The sequence below is a fragment of the Anser brachyrhynchus genome (genome assembly GCF_964034855.1).
Source record: "Anser brachyrhynchus genome assembly, chromosome: 15".
NCBI classification, from domain to species: domain Eukaryota; kingdom Metazoa; phylum Chordata; class Aves; order Anseriformes; family Anatidae; genus Anser; species Anser brachyrhynchus.
Genome location: NC_137733.1, coordinates 8,899,222 through 8,911,799, shown reverse-complemented (window position 1 = coordinate 8,911,799; position 12,578 = coordinate 8,899,222). Strand labels below are relative to the sequence as shown.

General features: G+C 43.4%; 1 protein-coding gene across 4 annotated transcripts in view; it reads right to left on the bottom strand.

Moving 5' to 3' along the window:
- The window catches only part of XYLT1 (xylosyltransferase 1), a 192,880-nt gene that overhangs the window by 88,580 nt on the left and 91,722 nt on the right, over nucleotides 1–12,578 (bottom strand). The gene's annotated exons all lie outside the window — the stretch shown is intronic.

The following is a 12,578-nucleotide window of genomic DNA, read 5'->3' as shown; positions in this document are numbered from 1 at the left end:
CGAAGGTGCCGGGCTACGAAAATGAAAACAGAGGGGAAATAGTGCAGAGAACTTCTGCTCCCATTTCACAGTTGTGCACTGCTGTAGAGCAAAGCTGCAGAACTGCTGCCAGCGCTGTTAATAAATCCTTGGAAGGTACAGAAAGCCAGGCCGGACAAACAGGTAGACTGCTCTCCTGCCTGCTGTTCCCTAGCAAAATATTTGGACACAACTGTGGATTTCAGAGCTTACAGAGCTGACTTCAGAGAACCTCTGTTACCGTTCTCTTAAAGATACTTTTGTGCAGCCTAATATTGAAAACTCTTTTAGAGGGCTCAGAAAAACTTACTATTTTATAAATAATTTTTTCCAGGTCTTTTGATGAACAGATTTTAAAATCCTCTTAAATACAAAACTAACACCACTACCACTGAACACCGTTTTTCATCTACGTTACTTTGCAATGGAGTTAAGTAACTTTTATCCCTGGCATAACTTGCCTGAAGTGTCCCAATAAGCCTGGGATGTATTGACAAGCAAAACCCACGTCTCCACAGGGCTAGCCTAGTGCCTATATGACTGGGTTATGACATGGCATAACAGAGCATGCTCTCTGCTGTCACTTTTCACTTGGGAGCTCCTTAATGACTTCTGCGAATAACCACATCCTCAGGTGATAATCTCATAAACAGACTTTGAAAAATAGGTTCTTTCATCATAGGGACAAGAAGAGAATCTTTCTTTCCCCCTAAATAAGATTTTTGCTTGGCTGGATTCCAGTATAACTCTCTGAGGCTTTTCAAGTTTACAGTGGGGCGCTCTGATTTCTCCTATTTTTTCTCCAGTTTTCGTAGTCTGCAGCAACTGAAAGCAAACATCAGGAGAAATACAAGATGATTCTGTCTTGAGTTTGGCAAATTATGCCTACAATGGCTATAAATGATGGAGAAAAATGAAAATGTGTCAACTTCTGTGTGAACATCAGCCTGGTCACAGTAAAGGGCAGAGCCAAATCTAACAGGATTTCTCATCAAGTGGATCCAGAAGAGGATCAGGTCGAACAGATTTCCTTTTTGTCAGCAAGGTGAAGAATGCCAGAGGTGTCTGAAGCCTCCTTGCAGTATTCCTCTGGAGCCTGACAAAAATGATTTTCCCACTTGCTTTTCAGGGATCTGCTGTTAGGATGTCTGCAGAACCAGAACTGCCATAAAGCTGTTATTATGCCCACAGTACTAGCTGGGCATGCTTTGCTTTGGACCACGTGCTTCCAAGGACTGGAAAGGGAAGAATCTCCAGCCCTGAATACTTCTTTTCTTTCTGATCTTTCCTTGTTCCTGTAGGACTAAAACTGTCTTCTTTTTCCCTGGTGACGTTAAAAATGACTGAGATAAAGGTACACAGAGATGCTTTAAGGTGCACTGAGAAAGGTTACCAAGATAATTCCTGCAATGCTTGAACCATTGCCTTCTGAAATCACCAAAGGTTGTCTCATCAGCTTTGATTTGAGCAGATACCTAAAGACAGCAGCTGGGAATTTTCCCAGAAATGTAAAAGATTGGGTACTACTTGTTTAGACACTCGAAGCAGAGAATAAAATAGCTTAAAAAGTAAAAATAGCCAATGATGGAGTAACTTGTAGAATTGTAACTTGTAGCCAAGACTGGTTGCTCAACATGTAAGTGGGAGTGTGTGTGCATGGGGAACTTTGACATTGAGTAGTGAGGTACTGCCCTTCGTTAGATACAGCGCCCTTTGTTCTGGCATTAGCTAATGAACAACGAACCAGCAAATCAGACAGCTCCTGAAGAGAAGTCTCTTCTGTTCTGTGTCATTTTACTGCCACCTGAAACACAGGTACATAAAGCTATCAGCAATCAAAACAGCAGTAGTCAACCCATATGTTCCAGACCGCTGTGTAAGGAGTGGAGACTTAACAAGAAGACTTTGGAAAACCCGCCCACAATTCATGAAACAAAGTTCAAAAATGTCTTTTTTTTTTTTTTAATGTTACAGGGGGAAAACAAATACTGGAGCAGGTTTTAGTTACTCAAGAAAGACCTTGTTTAAATGAGGTCATCAAAGCTCGTGCAACGTACATCAGCTAAACCTCCTTCTAATATTTCATGGGAATCTTGGGTTTGTCTTCACCTCCTGGCAGGAAATGGTAGAATTATGCAAAAATATACATCAGCACCATGAAGCCCGCCTCTGCTGTGGCCTGGCAAACCCAGTGCACATTACGCAGAAGTCTTATTCCCAATTAATCTCAGCAGCTGTCTCAGCTCTCATTAGCTACTTGCTTATGCTGCCAAAGTGGGCAAATTAGCCGGGCTTGGTTCCCCTGACCAGCTCTCCCTTTGTAAGGGAGTATTACTTACCATGCTCTTGAACAAGAGAGCAAAGAACAAGACCCCTTCTCAGAATAACTTTGGGCCAGATCTTCAAAGATGTTCAGAGACTTACAGAAACATAATGATTGAAATTCTTTCAGAGCAGCTATACCTAGATCCCATGCAAAAGAGAAAGTACAAACGGGTAAAACACATATTGCAGTAAATTCCTCTTTTAAAATTCCCTTTTCCTGCCTGCTATTCAGTGAATTACCCAGAGTGAATCACTGCCCACGAAGAGGTGGAGAACATGGTTCTGTTTAGTCATGCTACCGTCAAGCTCAACAATATTATGCAGCACAGCAATACACAACATACACAGAAGCTTTCAGTCTAAAAGTGGGTGAGAATACTCCACTGCATGGTAATATTCACTGGCTGGCTGGAAACCTCAATTTCCAATTAAAAGCACAGATGAGTAAGCAGCTAGTGCTTCAGCTGTGATTTACAGCTAGTCACAAAGAAAGGTGCTTTCTCACTGGCAAAGTGTTTCTCTAACAAGTCCTAATGAGTTTTACAAATGAATCAAGACTTCAACAAAACAATTCATCCTTAGTTCGGGCAAGAAGGTCCACAAAACAGAAGCAATCACCTTGCAACAAAGACAACGATACAAGCAATTATACTCTAGTTAGATTGAGGGCTGCCTTGTAGTGAGGTTTCTGATGAGATTTGTAGAAAAAGAGCATTTTAACAGCTTTGTTTTGTGGTGTTCTCTGACAAGAGTGTTGCAGACGACCATGCCTGAAGGACACTTGGCCATCAAAGTAAGCAAATGCCCGGAGGAATTAGCAAGAAAGTGGAAAATGAGCTCTACAGATGAGCTTCTTCTTAGAGCTGATGCCCATAAAGATGACCCGGTATCTTTTTATCCTAAAAATTTCCTGTTCAAGCTTACAAAGCCGGCCCCAAAACCACCAGCATCACAGAGGTCAGAGGGAGTCTTTCAAGAATCTTCATTTGCCATGGGAGTGGTTCCTTCGGGAACAAAGTGAGATTGAGATACTGGTGTCTAAATACAAGCTTTTGATTCATGAAGACAAAGGCTTTTTTTCCCCGAACTCCTGACCTAACTCAAATGCAGCATCCATAATGCCTTTAATAACAATGTGCAAGCTGAACTATTTGCTGAATTCCACTGGCTGTGAAGAACAAGACAGCCCCTCCAAAACATGGCCAGAAAGAGACCCAATACACAGGCAATAGTGATGGACAGGAAAGCTGAGCCCAGGTCTGAACCCAATTTCATGTGCTGACCGAGCAGCGTAATACGCACCATCCACTGAGAACCTACACGTGCCCACTTCTCCTCTGTCTAGACAGAAGATGTCTTTAAGAGGCAGGAGGCCCTTTCTTTAAGCCTTTTAACTCCCATACAGGTTGTAGCAGCAGAGGGGAAGGTGGTGTGGCTGGCCACTGTGGCCCTAGAGGATGGCCAGCCCTCCTGGCAGTGCTGCCTGCAGCAGGCTTTGTATTATCACCCGAGCAGCACTATGGAAAAGGGTCTGTTTCAAAGCGAACAAGCCATTCAGTCCTGCAGAACAAATCCTATGAATTTCCCAATCTTAAAGCACATACAATCTCTATTCAAATTGTTTTCCGAAAACCACAGAGCCTGAGTTAATAAATAATGATTTTCCTGGAGTATAATTCTGCTTAAAGCTCCCACCATTCTCACGGTGACATCCGCTGATAGAAGACTGACAGGTAACCATCCACCACAAAATCTGGCTGTTGTGATCTGGGTTCAGTGAGCACTAGGAGAAGGGACCGAAAAATTCCTTGGCCTCCCTGGAGGTTGGTGAGAAAACTGGAGAAGAAAAATGATGGCATTTTGCCATTTTGTGAGCAGGGCCAGGACTTTAAAACCAAGATCTTGCCAGGAACAATTTGTTAGTAAAACTGTAAATAGAATACTTCAGAGTTTCATGTGCATTAAAGAAGATACTAGGAGGCAGGAGGACTCTGTTCTTCCTTACAAAGGTGCCAATCAGGAATGACTTCTTCGACACAACTACATGTTAAATCAGTGACATAGCATGGATATTGAAAAAGAGAGAGTGGGGGAATCAGGGCTATTCACTTCTAACAAGCTCTCAAACTACCAAAACAAGCTTTTATTTGGGAGACTAAATATACATTGAGCAATTTCAAAATCTTATCTGAGGTTGCTCTGCTACAAATCCTTGTCATTCATTTTTCTATACAAGTCATGATTACCCAGGGAAAAAAAAGACTGATGTTTTAAAACTACCTTCTGTGTAAGAGATACTTGCAACAGAAACAACTAAACTATGGTTTTGAGTCTTAAAATAGCATTAACATCCCGTAAGATTGGCTTCATGCCTAGACTGCAGGCATTTTAATTCAGAGTAGATCCCTTCCACAACTCTTTTTCATTTCCAAGGAAAGACATTGCAAAACAGCCACTAGTCTCATAAGGCCCAGCAACTCCCCAAATACATCAAATACATGTACCCTTTAGAAAGTGTGCCTAAAACAGGGTAGATCCTCTTTAGCTATGTACCTAATCCTGCAACAAACTCCGTAAATAGTTAAGGCATCTATTTCAAGAAGCCACAAAGCAGGAAAATTCTTTGCCCCAGCTCAGAAGGAGAAAATTAAATGTCAAGGTTTTTCCCCCCAATTATTTTAAAAGTAGTGCAGTTAATGCCACTGACTTCAAACCAAGCTGTGGCTGCCTCGAGCCACAGCTAGCGTGGGATTTCTGGGACACAGCACTTCCCTCCCCTCAAAATAATAGCTCATCAGTTGTGGATTCCTGTGAAAACCCAGTATTGCTTTCCCATGCTTAGAGATGTGTGACGGTTAGAAAGGCAGAGCTGAATTTGGAGCGATCTCCTTCTGTCCATGGTGACATTTCAGACTTAACACAAGAAGCAAATCTGAAAGTCACTGTTGCCTCTTTACACTTAGTGCAGAGCAGTGATACTCCAGCACAGTTTTGTTATGGTTGTGAAGTCAGATTAGGGATTGCTCATACAACCTTAATTCAAGCTTGATTCAGTACTGCTGTGCTTTACACTGCACACAGCTCCCTGCTTAGCTCTGAATAAAAACAAGAGAATTTAGATGCAGTGTTACCTCTTAAGCATCTGTCCACTAAAATCACTGCAATGAGCCCACTTCAGAGGCCCAGCACTTGTTTCACACTAAAATAAACACGACTGCTGGTGCAGTTTTCTTACACAAACAGTATTTTTATATTATTTCTATTTTTTTTTCTTCTTTTAAACCCTGCCACTCACACCCTCGCACCAACAACTTTCTCTGGCTGCAGTTGTGCTCAACTCTTCCCGCACCACTCCATCCCCACGTGCTGCAGGATCACAGGGGAGCATTAGCCATCGCTCAAGTACTTTCTTTTCGTCCCTGTACACACACAGTAATCTTTATCAAAATACTCACTAAGCTCCTGCTGCCCTCGTGCTCATTTCCCAGGAGGCGCGGAGCTAGGACACACTTAGTCAGTATCCGCTCCCACACTTGCCCGCACTCCCCCTTTAATGCTCCATAAAATGATAGCATTTTCCAAAACAGTGGTTTGGTGAGAACTAGGGCTGCTGGCCATAAACTTTTCAGCCTTTCTGTCCTCCATTCCTTGTGCTGTGCATTGCTCTCAGCACTTCCTTAAGATGCTATTTGTCAAGATGTTTGCCCTCAGGTTTGCTGCCCTGGCGTTGCCAGAGACAAACTCTGCAGCTGGCAGGTCCACTGGTGCCAGGACAGCAGGAGCACTGTGTGGAAAGCCACGGGAACCTCATTCTGGTTTTATTCTCTGACTTGTAAACTTGCCGATGGTCCTGACAGCAGTTGTCTGTATTTAAACAGAAGGATTAACTGCACAGACACCCACCGCAGTTACCCATGTTTTCTCCTCACTGAATTTGTTCTCCTGAAGCAAAAGCTGGAGCTACACAAGACAGTGTTCAGGATGGCCTTATTTTTGCAAGAAGAATCCCTTAGCAATGCAATGTGCCAAGCACACCCATCCCATAGGAACACCATTCCCTTGTCCTCCAACGAGATGCAGGAAGGTGGCAAAACAACGTCACCCTGTTCTGGGATGCTGCGAGAACATCTCTAGCAATTTCATCTCCCTTACAAAACGTGCGCAGACTTTTCTTCTGCAAAGAAAGCTGTCCAATTTCTGACTCACTGGCCAGATCCAGTTTCTGAGGCTAAATTGTTCTCTTGGCCCTCTCCCCCAGGAACAGCTCATCTGTGAGCAGGGGGAAGCGTTTTGGAAGCTCTTGCATCAAGGCTGCGCCATCATTCCCTTCAAACCACCAAAGCACCCCAGTCCTACAACAAAAACGCAGCCCTACGTTGTGATGCCTGCCTGCAAATCCAGTCCAGTGGTGGCAGCTGATGTGCACTTTGGGTCCTAGCATTTACACGCTTTTTGGCCCTTACAGGATATACTCCAGCCCCCTTCCATATGATGAGGCAGAGTCCATCCTCAGGCAAAATAATCAAGTATCTTTCCTTTACTCAGTCACATTCCAATTTTCTGTCAAAACTTGCACACATGGCCATAAAAAAGTTAATCTGAGAATCCCTAGCAGTGCACATTATTGCAGAGATCTTGTTTTTCTCTTTCAGTGTCACCGCTTCACCGATTTTAATATGGTTGGTTCTGTTTCACACGTCTAAGGGGAGAAGGGAGGCACACCACATTTCATAAAGCCACTTTGCCTAAAATACAAGTACTGAATCTTGAAACTGCCTTTCATAATGAAAGAAGTGCTGGAAACACGGTTTCCAGAAGAGAACACAATCTCTGTACACACTGTAATTACATCTTGGCGTTCTGCAGAGTAACGGCGTATGGCTTAAATGCTATTAATTGTGAGCAGTTTTGTTCCACAGGATGTTGTTCGCTGATAACTACTCAATTAGGGTTATTTTGCAATTAGTCTGCTCACAGTAAATTTATTGCAACCGGAGTCATCTGTGGTGCAGCAAATTAAAATGCTGTCTGGGCTGCATGTGCAGTGGCTCTTACATGCTTCTTAAACCGTGTATTGCTCATCACAGTAACTCTGTCACACTAACGGTTTAGAGGTACAGGAAAGCAGCAGCAGCCAGTGTCATTGGGAATCCTGAAACTAGGAGAGAAATACAAACGTGGGGCCCAACAGTCTTTAGATCAAACCTAGTGAGTCCAAAAATACATGCCAGAGTTGTGAAAGCTAAACAGAGGCACACATTTCCATGTTTCTGTGGGCTTACCCATGCATATAGAGCAGGGGAAATTTGCTTAGATACAGCTCCCGTTCTTTTAAAATGATACCGAGGATTCTCCCATTTCTGGGCCTTGAAGAACTGCTCTGCTCCACCCCGTAAGTATTTGGCATCTGAAAGGCTTATTCTCTCTCTTCCTGCAAATCAACCTCCTTCTGCTGAGTGCTTTGAAGTATTCGGCTACAAACATTACAGCCACGCACACTGCTATTACCTGTGCATATTACGCAGTAAACAGAGCTCCAGAGGCCTTTTCTCGCAGTTTGAAAACCAAAAGAAGGCTGTTTTCTCTAAAATGAAATGGAAAATTTTCTCCTCGGCAGCCTGTGAGAAACTGAAGTCTCCTGCCTCCATGTGACAGAGCAGCATCATCAGGAAGAAAGCCAGGAGAAAGCAGTCTGATCTGCAAAGAGCTTTCAGTGCTCATGAATGATGTGGAATCAGGGTATCTCGATTATTTTTCTACTTTATTTATGAGTTGGGCTTAACCCATAGGGATGAAGGTAGCAGAAAACCTGTTTGATTTATAAACTAAGAGAAGAGAACAGAAGAGCCAAGGGGAAATAAACTGTGCTCCCTTGAGGCTCTCTGCTTCCTCAGGACTCTTCTTTTGCCAGAACTACATTTTAGAAAACACCCCTCAAAAAAAAAAAAAGTTATGTATTTTTGGTCTATATAGGGTCAAAGATCTGGGTCAAGCATTAAGCCAGATGGGTAATTAATGATAAGGATGAGGCCAGAGCATCCCCTGGGGATACAGCAGCCTAGAGAAGCTGGCTCAGAGGAGGACTGAGGCAGTTACCGGTTGGCACCATGCCCGATGACTTGCAGACCTGGTACCAAGGACTAAGGAGGAGTTGCGCTGGGTATCCAAAAAACTTGCAGGTCAAGGATTCACAGCTGCCATGATCCATGTGGGAGTGAAAAACAAAGAATTCAGGAACTGAATCCAGCCAGCAGGCCCAAAGTTGGGCTTTTTTCACTGCAGAAGAAAGAGCTGCAAGTAGAAAGATCTGCCTGTGGACAACATGTTGCTGATTTTCATATCACATCTGAGAAGAAGTGACCTCCCCAGAAGGATGTCTCTCTGTACCCTGTCCATGATCTGCACAGTACTGGATTTGTCCTCTCTTCATCTAACCTTGCGCTGGACCTACTTTTCCCCCTTACCTTCACTGACTGCATTTCCCCTCAAAACACACTTCTACAAACTCCAAACACCAGGACTGACTTGCAAGCTGCCTGCTGCCCTGGTCTGAGCTTCGGATAAGGCAGCACCTAAAGCCTCTGACACCGACTCCCTGGTCTGCAGCATTTGTGCCCTGTTCTCAGGACCAGCTTGTTGGCAAACGCTTGCTGAGGTGCTCAGCAAGTCAGGCACTGGTGAAGTTCCCATGTCCTGTTGTGCTGCAGAACACCGCCGACTCCTGCAACGTCCTCAGAGGGACTGCAGCCCACCCGCTCCTGTCCTCATGGAAACAACAAACACTGCATTTCAGACAGACAGCCAACGTGATACCGCTGGCTTTCTTTTACCTTTCTTTTATACGCTGAAGATGGTTACATTCAACTTTTGTTGCCTCTTGCCTTCGGAAATAAAATACTTAAAGAAAAGAGCTTGTAAGATCCTGCTCCCATTGATAACCACTCAAGTGAATGTATCGCTTAACGTTTATGACAACCCAGCCGGATGGAGTCATGGCTGTGATTGATAGCTACACTTAGCGACTTCGTGGTTTTGATCAGCTAAGACAGGATCCAAGGGGATTAAATGCTGGATGACATCTCAATGGAAACTGTAGCAGTGGGAACACATTTATACATTGGGATAATGGATGAATGTGCTTCTCCAATACATAAATATTTCAACTTTACTGCTCTGCTGAAAACGGACAGGAAACCTTTTTTCAAACCAAAAGGAATAGCACTTGCATGCTAAGTACAAAGACTCAGAGTGCCTGGATGTCTGACTTTTGCTGACAAAAAACATAGAGCTTTCTTGATGCATAAATTAGCAAGACCTCTATATACAACTCCCCCTACAATCCTGACAACGTGGTGTCTTATATTCCCAGAACTTGATGGCCAGTGCTCCACAAACATCTCTTAATGAAGTTCAGCTCCTCTGCGGCATACCTGGAATTGATGAAGACACCTTTGATGAGGGACGGAGCCAGTCTGTGGGTGCACAATAGCAGCATTTACATTCTGCAGTGGGGAGGAAAGACCTGAGACCACGACGCGCTTAAGCTCAGGCTGTGGATCTTTAACAGGGCTGCAAAATTTAATGGACCTACCAAGTCGTATCATAAAATGGGGCAAGACTGATGGCTGAACTGGGACCTATCCTGCAAAGTGCTCTAATGCCTGCTGGTAGGCACTGGGCACCTTCTATTTTGGGGTTCCTACATGCCTGCCTTAATAGCCCTGCATTCAGACAAGCGTCTGGATCTCCTCCATAGTTCTGATGTCTCAGTCTGCTTGTGCATTGCCACCTCCTGCGTATCAGCTCATGTCCCATGCAATATGCTGCTGCTTTATCTCTTCCCCACAGCAAAGCTCCCAAGCCTGCTCCAGAGCAACCCTATATGTAACACAGGATGTACAGAATTTTCTGCCAAGGAAAGCTGGCTGTTGAAGCAGTAAACTTCAGCTGTCAGCATGGGCAGCAAGAAATAACCTTGAGGCAAAGAAAAGTCAACATTTTCCACAAGGATCCATCTGGCTAACTAAAGACATTCCCAAAGTATTCTTTCTAAACTAGTACCACTGCCTAAAATAAAAACTGAAATGAAACTCTGGCACTGCTAACCTGAAAAACTGTAGCCACAGTCTTTTTACACTTAGTATTTTAATGTGGTATATCCCCATAACTCGTAAGCTATTAATAAATTCATATGTATTTTAAAAGAAAACCATATTGCACAACAACCCCATCTCTCTAATCATGTACATATCTCCCAGTTTTCCAGGACCTTTTATTATGTTTTATTACAAAGGGAGCATATATACCAATATACAATGCACATACGTGCTGAAATGCTTCATGCCTAAAACGTGACCTCCCCATTCTCGGTTCCAAGACCATGTTATTACCTTGATGGCAGGACATATGAGATTAATTCTGTATTTAAAAAAGAAGCAATGAGGATTTCTTGAGAAGCTTTTTTTTTTTTTAAGAATGGTAGTTGTTTAAACCTGCTGCAAAGTCACCCTGAGAAAGATTACCAGGTAGGTGATGGAATCATAGGTGTGTGCAAAAAAAAACCTGCATACAGCTGCAACATGTGCCCACACTAATGACAATACAACTTCCAGCTCACTCTAGGATATCACTTGCATGTGTATATGTGACACATTTACCCTATATAAGGCATATAGCATTGGTGACATTTTGTCCTTGATCCTGCAAAGTGTAGGACAGTGTCTGCAAGGTGCTGAGCTCCATCAGGTTTCTCACAGACCAGAGCTGAACCTGCTGTCATTAGACGAGAGGGAAGGACACCAAGGACAGGCTTGTCACAGTGGATTTCACCAGCAGTACCCAGATGGGACCTTACGGGCACCTGGGGGGTAACTCAGTGATGCTCAGACTCTCACTAATGTCTGACTGTTTATTTTCCCTTTGACTTATTCTGCCTTCCCTCTCTCTCCCTGCTTCCCACTGAACACCAAGTCTTCTACCTGCTCCATTAATTCTTTCTCTCCAATTGGCCCACAGTGTAAAGATTTTGAATACTACCATGATAAGAAAGGAACAAAAACACCAAAAGAGACATGGGAAAAAAAACACAACACAACACAAAAACATCACAACAAAATAGTCACAGGGGGTGGGAAATGGGGTGCTGACACTGGTCACCACGGTAATATGCAGCATCTAAATTAAAAGCTTAAGCTTCTTGCTAGAGAAATGCTCATTTGGAAATATCCTCCAGGACACCGCCTTTTTTCCCAATGTACTTAAGAGGGAGTTTAGCCTCCTAATTTAGGCAAGAGCACCATCATCCCCCTGCTCCCCACCATGTTGAATCTACCCAATAGCACTCACTGCTGTGAGATGGTGCAATAAACAGGTAAGCCACAAGGGTTAGAGGATGCAAGGAAATACTCCTAATGAAAGAAACTAAACACCCTCTAAAAAAAGCACTTTACTAAATGGGAAGCTGACAGCTAGATAAACGGCAGCACATGAAGCATTCTTCCTGAAAAGTAGGAACGGGCCATCTCACACATACAAATCAAAAGCAGGCAGAGAGATACCTGGTGTATCTGGCTGCACGGAGAAACCATAAGCAGCAAATCAAAGCCTGACTCTGGCAACGCGTGGCACCTGACTTTCTACAGCAGTAATTTGGGAGATTACTTTTGCTGATCAAAGAGTATTAAAAACAGAAGTAAGCCACAAAACTGGATTCTTTTCTTACTAAAAAATAAAAAAAGGTTATTATACTTCTTACAATTATCTGTTACCAAAATGCTTAGTGGCTCTGGTTATTAGCTGGACTCCACTGTAGAAACATTAAAAATGGCCATATAGCCCCAACACCAGTATTCCCATTTACTGGCTAGCAGACGACATCGGAATTCACCATGGTTCTCTGATCCCCACAAAGCCGGCAACTCTTGTGCAGTTTAACAAGACGTGCACCTCAACTATGCTTCTCTACATTCGTAGATTAAGAACATAAAGAAGGAGAAGCAGCAGCTGAACACCCAGATCACGTACTGCAATAAAAACGTGGTGTAAGAAAAGTGAAAAGAAATTCAATAAGAATCTACCAAGGATCTTGTAATACGCGTGTAACTCCCTGCTTAAAACATCCACAGACTCTCCCTCACTTCACAGGCTAGGAAAGTACATTAGACATTTCTGCAATAAAGTCAGTTTTTGTTATCAGGAAGCCATTTCAATTATATACAATCCTTCCCCTGAGATAC